A 7,632-nucleotide genomic window follows, 5' to 3' on the forward strand; every position below is an offset into this window, starting at 1 on the left:
TATCGTGCCTCAAGAAAGTGATTGGGAACAATTGCCGAGTTCAAACCAGTCTACCTGAATTGGACGAAGAAGGGTCAATCTGGCTTCAACCTGAATAGGTTCTAGACACACGAGACAAGCACCTGCGCGGCCGCATGATTAAGGAGGTCCTCGTCAAATGGAAAGACACCTCTCCGGAAGATGCAACTTGGGAACCAGCCACTATTCTTCAGCAGTTTCCACAGCTTCAGCCTTGAGGACAAGGCTAGTCTTAAGGGGGAGGGCATGTTAGGGTCCCACCCTAACCCCCTTATTTATGTCTTGGGATCACGTCATAGTCAAGAGTCAATAAATCCCATATTAATATTTGTAAGTGGTTAACCCGCAATTAATGACGGGACCACAGTTAGTTGCAAATGGGCGGAAGTATTAGATAGATGGTAAATGGGCGGTAGTATTAGATAGATGGTATTAATAAAACCCACGATATTGGCCCGTGGTATTGCATGTATGAGTCATATATAAACGATAGAGACTCCCTGCGAGGAGCATCGTGTCTTGTTTTGTAATCGAGCTCTGCTCTATTGGAGGTTGCCCCCTCGAAGTTGCCTGTGAACATTTCTCTCTGAATAATAAAATCATTGATATTCTGTGCTCTGGGTATATTTTCTTCGCATATTTTGTGTTCTTGGTATCTTTTCTTCGCAAATTCTATGTTTGGGTATTACTTTGCAGGTTAAGAGCATAACATTCTACGATGTGGAAGTCTGAGTTCGAGGTCCCTTCATCAAATGCCATCCTCCTTACTTATACGCATTCTTTCACCCAACGGTCATGTCTCTCAGGGATAACAAGGCCTAACTAACCTGCCACATAACCTCAACAGACCCCATTCCAATGAACCACCGCGTCCCATCGTGTGCATCATCACACCCATGGGTCGGCACCAACACTTAGCCAATTACACCTGTCTTTGCATGTCACATACCTGCCCGCATCCTAACTCATCCACACATGGTCACCTCTTTCATCCAAGCACCCAACAAGGGTTGCCCACATGCATTCCATCGGTGACTCGCCCATCATGCACGTATGAAGGGGTGTGTACCCTACACAACATGACGCACCCACTATGAGTGCACCCATCACTGTCGCACATAAGCAAATGTCGTGGAAAGTCTTCGCATATAACTGAATGCACACTCGAGTCACATATAACCAAACATGGGTGCCTGTAGTATCGGTTCAGTCCTTCAACTCTCTCGGGTGCTCCCGACTCAAATACCTAACACCCCAGCCCCCCGTACGTGGTAGAGGTTTCTAGCGCGATGGGACATGGAAACCTTAGATTGCGTGCACTTGGGCAGCTGTCATCATGGCGAGGTAGGGAAACACAACATTCCCCATAGTTGGATGGCTCTTGTCGCAATGAGGCATGGAAACCCCAAGTTCCAAAGACAGACCAGGCAAGCGGTTTCCACCCCGCATGAGTTGGAAACCCTGATTTCACAAGACTTGGGTGGTTCTTCATTGTTCCACAACATGGAAACCATGAATTCCATAAACTTGTGCAATTTGGTCATGTTGTGACATGGAAACCCAAGTTCCCTGCACCAGGGCTGCGGTTTTCGCCTAGGCGGGAGATGGAGACCCCAGAGGTTCCCAGAATAAGGTGGTTTCCCTCATGCTATGAAACAGAAGCCCCCAGGTTCCGCGGACTTGGGTGGTTCTCTATCTTTCCATGGCATGGAAACTCAAGTTCCCTAAATTGAGGTCGTAGTTTCTGTCGTGGCGGGACATGGAAGACCCCGAGTTTCCCATAATTGGGTAGTTTTTGTCATGCCATGGAATGGAAAGCCCCACGTTTAGTAGACTTCGGTGGTTGTTACCTGTCACGCGATGACATGGGAACCTCAAGCTCCCGAAACTTGGGCAGTCATTCCCTATCACATGATGACATGGAAACCCAAAGCTTCCCAGACTTGGGCGGCAGTTTTAGCCGTAGCTCAAGCGATATGGGAACCCTGCGTTTCCTAGACTTGGGTAGAAACTTTTTCGTGACACGAAATGTAAACCTTGTGTGTCCACTAACTTGGGTAGCAGTTTCCATTGCACTATGAAATGGAAATTTCGAGTTCACAAAAATTTGGTAGCTTTTCGTCGCCCCACGACATGGAAATCCGAAGTTTTACAGACTCTCAGGCAATTCAGGGTGAGCTGCAACATGGAAACCCTAGGTTTCCCATACTTGGGTGGTTTCCGTCGGTGGTTCCGGCTACGTCATGACATGGAAACTACGAGTTCCCTGGACTTGGGCAGTGGTTTCGAAACACCCCAAGTTGCCTAGAATTGCGAGCTGGTTTGCATTGTCATGGAAACCCCAAGTTCCCCACGTTGGGGCATTGTTGAAAGCCCCACATTTCCATCGTGTCATAAAATGTGGAAACCCGCAGTTCCATCAAGGGTGGGACATGGAAACCCCAAGTTTCCCTAGACTTGGGCACCACCAGTTTTGGCCATGGCGTGGCATGGAAAACCCAGGTTTCCCAGGCTCGGGCGCCAGGGCACGACATAGAAGCCCCAAGTTTCCCCAGGCTTGGGCACCGCCGGTTTCGGTCGTGGCGTGACATTGAAACCCCAAGTTTCCCAAGATTGGGTGTCAGGGCATGACATGGAAACCCCAATTTTCCCCAGGCTTGGGCACCACTGGTTTCGGTCATGGCGTGACATGGAAACCCCAAGTTCCCTCAGGTTTGGTCAACAAGGCATGACTTGGAAACCCCAAATTTTGGGCGCAACATGGAAACCCCAATTTTTTTGCACCGGGCGGAATCCCTAAATTTTAGGTGCTAGGTGGAAACCCCAAATTTTTGGTGGGACATGGAAACCCCAAATTTTGGGCGCGACATGGAAACCCCAAATTTTTTGCGTCGGGCGAAAGTCCCAAATTTTAGGCGTAGGGTGGAAACCCCAAATTTTTTGTGGGACATGGAAACCTTAAATTTTGGGTGCAACATGGAAGCCCCAAATTTTAGGTGCCATGTGGAAACCCCAAATTTTGGGCATGACATGGAAACCCCAATTTTTTTTGCATTGGGCGGAAACCCCAAACTTTAGGCACCGAGTGGAAACCCCAAATTTCAGGTGTAACATGGAAACCCAAATTTTTTTTGCACCGGGTAGACGCCCCAAATTTTAGGCGTCGTGTGGAAACCCCAAATTTTGGGTGCAACATGGAAAACCTAATTTTTTTTTTGCGCTGGGCGGAAGCCCCAAATTTTAGGCATTTGGTGGAAACCCCAAATTTTGGAAGCCAAAGCGTGACATGGAAAACCTAAAATTTTGGGCACCGGAGTGTGACATGGAAACCCCAATTTTCCCAGGATTTGGTGCCTTTTCCATCGCAACGTGGAAACCCCAAATCCCCCCCCCCCCCAAGCAATAAAAATTTGTTGTCTGGAGGAAGAGGCAGAGGCGCGAGAGTGGGAGGGTTGTTCGGATTTGTTTGTGAAAAGAGAAAAGCTCTAAATCAAGGTAACCAAATGCTGAATCTTAGTGGATTGTGGCAACAAGGCCACTCTACCAATTACAATACCCCATCACCTATTTAAGTCATCTGCAAAGGATTCTTCTCAATGACCATTTGGAATTGAACTTCAAAGCTGCCCTGAGTGAGATGCTTCATGGTCGTGGTTTGCAAATGACACAAGCCCCTTGGGGCGACAAAATGACGCGCCTACTCTGGGTTGAGATAAAATGGAAGAGTGACATGCACCGCTTCTAGCATGGATTCTGACTTAGAGGCATTCAGTCATAATCTGACACATGGTGGCTTCACGCCACTGGCTTTTCAACCAAGTGTGATGACCAATTGTGTGAATTAATGGTTCCTCTCATACTAAGTTGAATTACTATTGTTGTGTGGTTCATCAGTAGGGTAAAACTAACTTGTCTCACGATGTTCTAAACCCAGCTCACTTTCCCTAATGGTGGGTGAACAATCCAAAACTTGGTGAATTCTACTTCACAATGATAGGAAGAGCTGACATCGTAGGATCAAAAAGAAACATCGCTATGAACACTTGGCTGCCACAAGCCAGTTATCCCAGTGGTAACTTTTCTGACACCTCTAGATTGAAATTCCAAAAATCTAAAGGATCGATATGCCACACTTTCACGGTTTGTATTTGTAATGAAAATAAAAATCAAATGAGCTTTTACCATTTTGTTCTACACGATATCTCTGTTATCGTTGATCTCATCTTAGGACACTTGTTTTATCTTTTAACAGACGTGCCACCCCAACCAAACTCCGACCTGACGATGTCTTCTGCCTAGATCGATTCGCAGAAACATGCCTTAAGTCCAAAAATAGGGGTAGTGCCCCATCTCCACCCCATGGAATAAGTAAAATAACGTTAAAATTAGTATTATTACACTTGCACCGAAAATGGCTCCCACTTATTCTACACCTCTCAAGTCATTTCACAAAGTCGGACTAGAGTCAAGCTCAACAGGGTGTTCTTTCCCCGCTAATTCTGCAAAACCCATTCTATTGGTTGTGGTTTCGCTGGATAGTAGACAGGGACAATGGGAATCTCGTTAATCCATTCATGTGCATCACCAATTAGATGACGAGGCATTTGGCTACCTTAAGAGAGTCATAGTTATTCTCGCCATTTACCCGCACTTGGTTGAATTTCTTCACTTTGACATTTAGAGCACTCGGCAGAAATCACATTGTGTCAGCACCCGCAGGGACCATCGCAATGCTTTGTTGTAATTAAACAGTCAGATTCCCCTTGTCCGTACCAATTCTAAGTCAACTGTTTGACGCCTAGGGAATAGCCCCCGGTAGGGGGCATTCTATGCCCATAGCCCAATCGACATGCGACTGCCCACCCTCACTGCGAGAGAAGCTTGGACAGACTACTGACAACCCACGAGTTGAGGGTGTAGACCCCTAGGCCCAGCCCTTAGACCCAATCCTTCTCCCAAAGTTACAGATCTGTTTTGCCGACTTCCCTTACCTACATTGTTCTATTGACCAGAGGTTGTTCACCTTGGAGACCTAATGTAATTATGAGTATGATCGAGCATGAATGGTACTCGGTCCTCTATATTTTCAAGAGCCACCAAGGGTGCACCGAACACTGCAAGATGTGTGGTGCTCTTCCAGCTGCTGAACCCTATCTCCAGGTGAGCTGATTCCAGGGTGGGCAAGCTATTAAAAAGAAAAGATAACTTTTCTTGGAGCCCCCAATGAGGTCTCCAGATTTCCTAACATTGTCGCCCGCTACCATGTCCCAATTTGGGAATATTAACCTGATTCCCTTTCGATGCTCGTGCAGAGTGCACCCTTAATACAAGGCTTTCCCATTTCTTAGGATCGACTAACCCATGTCGAATTGATGTTCACATGGAACCTTTCCCCACTTCAGTCTTCAAAGTTCTCATTTGAATATGTGCTACTGCAACCAAGATCTGCACCGGGGGCCGATCCACCCAAGCTCATGCCCGAGGTTTCTCAACGACCCCCACCTCCTCCTACTTGTCGGAGCCAAGAAATTGCTCTGATAGTTGAGTATAGGTTGGACGCTTCAGCACCATCCATTTTCGAGGCTAGTTGATCAGCAGGTGAGTTTTTACACGCTCCTTAGCAGATTTCGACTTCCATGACCTCTATCATGTTGTCTTAATTAACCAACACCCTTTGTGGGATCTAGGTTAGCGCACAATTCGACACTGTAACTTGAATTTTTGTTCATCCCGCATTGCTAGTCCTGCTTACCAAAAATGGCCAACTTGGTGCTCTCGATTCCATAGTGCAGCTCAATGGAGCAGCCGCACCCTCTTACCTATTTAAAGTTTGAGAATAGGTCAAGGGAATTACGCCCCCGATGCCTCTAATCCTTTTCTTTACATGACAAAACTTGCACATGAGCTCCAACTATCCTAAGGGAAACTTCATAGGAAACCAGCTACTAGATGGTTCGATTAGTCTTTCGCCCCTATACCCAAGTTAGATGAAATATTTGCATGTCAGTATCGCTACGAGCCTCCACTAGAGTTTCCTTTGGCTTCACCCTGCTCAGGCATATTTCACCATCTTTCAGGTCCCAACAGGTGTGCTCGCACTTGAACCCTTAGCATAAGCTCAATTTCAGTCGATGATGCACCACCCCAGAGAGGGGATCTCACCCATTAGCTTCCTTGCGCCTCGCAGGTTTTCAAACCCGCCGACTCACACACATGTTAGACTCCTTTGTTAGTGTTTCAATATGGGTCAAATGGAAAGCCCGCCAACCAACACCATGAGCACACAGGTGCACACGACTTGCCACAAGGGCACCTGCTTCATTTGTCAACCACCGCAATGGCAAACCAACATGCAATAATCCACCCGCACTTGTGATGATGTAGAAGCCCATATTGGTTTTCACCTCAAGTCGGGAGGCAGACCGGCCTGAGCCATTCCATATCCGACCGAGACACATCGATAGCCTCCATCCGCTTCCCTCTCGACAATGTCATGCACTAATTAACTCTCTTTTCAAATTCCTCTTCATATTTCTCTTCTGGTACTTGTTCTCTATCAGTCTCTCACCCGTATTTAGCCTTGGACGGAATTTACCACCCAATTAGTGCTGCATTCCCAAACAACTTGACTCACCGACAACGCCTCGTGAAGCGGCAGGGTCTCAGCTTGAAAGGGGCTATCACCCTCTCAGGTGCCCCCTTCCAAGGGACTTGGCCCAGGTTCACTACTAAGGACGATTCTGCAGACTACAATTCAGGCAATGCTGCCACCCAATTTTCATGCTGGGCTCTTCCCGGTTCACTCGCCGCTACTAGGGGATTCCTTGTAAGTTTCTTTTCCTTCACTTAATTATATGCTTAAACTTAGTGGGTGTTCTCACCTGAGCTGAGGTTGCAAAGTTGGAGTTAAATCCACCCTACCCAATGGGAGGACAAGAGAGAGCAAAGCAAGTTTGAGTGATGCCGCACAAAGCCCACATTAGCTAATGCCAACTCCCCATCCAAGGGGACAAGATCACCACTCATCGACGCACGCCACGAAACATCGCTTGAGGTATTTATACCAACCGCACCACATTGGACATGGACGACCAGCTCTACTACTCCCTAACATATTGCAGGGAGCATGTTAGAATGGGAAGGAAATGCCCAGATAGACATGCCCTCAACCAAGGCCTCAGGTGCAAATTTCATTCAAAAACTCGATGATTCACAAGATTCTACAATTCACACTAAGTATCTCATTTCGCTACTTTCTTCATCATAACAAGAGCCAAGATATCTGTTTCCAAGAGTCGTTTCCATGTATTATTGAAAAATTCACCACGACATTGAATAGTGGCACCCCCCACAACAAATGTAAGGCTAAGGGCCAAAAAGAGGAAAGGAAGAAAAACACATGAAAGAAAGAGAAACAAAGGTGTCTACCCCCCTCATAGGAGGAGGCTCAAATAAAAACAATCTCCTTGAGCCCCATGCCCTCACGAAAATGGGGGAAATGCAAAGAACAACAATAGAGAAGGACTAGGGTGGCCACTCCGGGAGCTCACATTGCTTTTAATCCTTCCTGAACACTAGTCCACAATAATTCCCCCTTTTCTCCATAAAGCTAGG

The 7,632-nt window shown here is 46.9% G+C and overlaps 1 non-coding gene and 1 pseudogene across 1 annotated transcript; both read right to left on the minus strand.

Annotated features, from left to right (window-relative positions):
- Nucleotides 1-3,503: 3,503 nt before the first annotated feature.
- LOC149191729 (25S ribosomal RNA) lies at nt 3,504-6,913 on the minus strand. The gene has a single exon (XR_016255232.1). It is a non-coding gene; the product is annotated as a 25S ribosomal RNA (ribosomal RNA).
- A 248-nt stretch (nt 6,914-7,161) lies between these two features.
- On the minus strand, nt 7,162-7,315 carry LOC149191730 (5.8S ribosomal RNA; annotated as a pseudogene).
- Between the last annotated feature and the right edge of the window lie 317 nt (nt 7,316-7,632).

This window comes from Pinus tabuliformis, chromosome 2_2 (assembly GCF_031772625.1).
Source record: "Pinus tabuliformis cultivar Carrire ecotype Pingquan chromosome 2_2, CPIR1, whole genome shotgun sequence".
NCBI classification, from domain to species: domain Eukaryota; kingdom Viridiplantae; phylum Streptophyta; class Pinopsida; order Pinales; family Pinaceae; genus Pinus; species Pinus tabuliformis.